Source organism: Arachis hypogaea, chromosome 13, assembly GCF_003086295.3.
Source record: "Arachis hypogaea cultivar Tifrunner chromosome 13, arahy.Tifrunner.gnm2.J5K5, whole genome shotgun sequence".
Classification (NCBI taxonomy): Eukaryota; Viridiplantae; Streptophyta; class Magnoliopsida; order Fabales; family Fabaceae; genus Arachis; species Arachis hypogaea.
The window spans coordinates 61022392-61023153 of record NC_092048.1 but is presented as its reverse complement, the minus strand read 5'-3'; the positions used below and the strand labels follow the sequence as shown (position 1 = coordinate 61023153).

Genomic DNA, 762 nt, shown 5'->3' with positions numbered 1-762 from the left:
TGTGTATTGCAGCCACTTGCTTTGTTTCTAATTGCCTGGTAAGCTCTGCTAGTTGCTTGGCAAACACCTTGTTTTGGGCTAGAATTGTATCAACATGGTTCAGCTCCATGACTCCCTTAGTGTTGTGCCTTTCTGATGCATAGTAGTACTCATTCTCAGCCACTGTCTCGATCACTTCAATGGCTTCTTCCACGGTCTTTTTCTTGTTCAATGAACCTCCTGATGAATGGTCTACAGCCTTCCTTGATGAATAAGAGAGCCCATCATAGAAGATGTGCAATTGCACCCAATCATGGAACATGTTTGGTGGGCATTTCCTTGTCAAGTCCTTGAATCTCTCCCATGCCTCGTAGAGAGTTTCACCATCTTGTTGTCTAAAAGTCTGGACCTCAGATCGAAGCCTATTGACCTTTTGTGGAGGGTAGAAACATGCCAGAAACTTGCCTTCCACCTCATCCCATGTGGTTAGACTCCCCCTTGGGAATGATTCCAGCCACTTAGCTGCCTTGTCCCTAAGTGAAAATGGGAACAAGAGCAGTTTATAGGCATCTTCCTGGACTCCATTGGACTTCACAGTGTCACAAATTCTCAGGAATTTTGTGAGATGTTGGTTTGGGTCTTCATTAGCACTTCCTCCAAAGGAACAATGATTTTCCACCAATGATATTAGCTGTGGCTTGAGCTCAAAATTGTTGGCCTGAATGGGTGGTTTCTGGATGCTACTACCACAATTCCCAGAGGTTGGGTTTATGTATGAACTAA

At 44.4% G+C, this 762-nt stretch overlaps 1 non-coding gene across 1 annotated transcript; it reads left to right on the top strand.

Annotated features, from left to right (window-relative positions):
• Nucleotides 1–299: 299 nt before the first annotated feature.
• Nucleotides 300–403, top strand: LOC112739774 (small nucleolar RNA R71). Its single transcript, XR_003170713.1, has one exon. It is a non-coding gene; the product is annotated as a small nucleolar RNA R71 (small nucleolar RNA).
• Nucleotides 404–762: the final 359 nt, after the last annotated feature.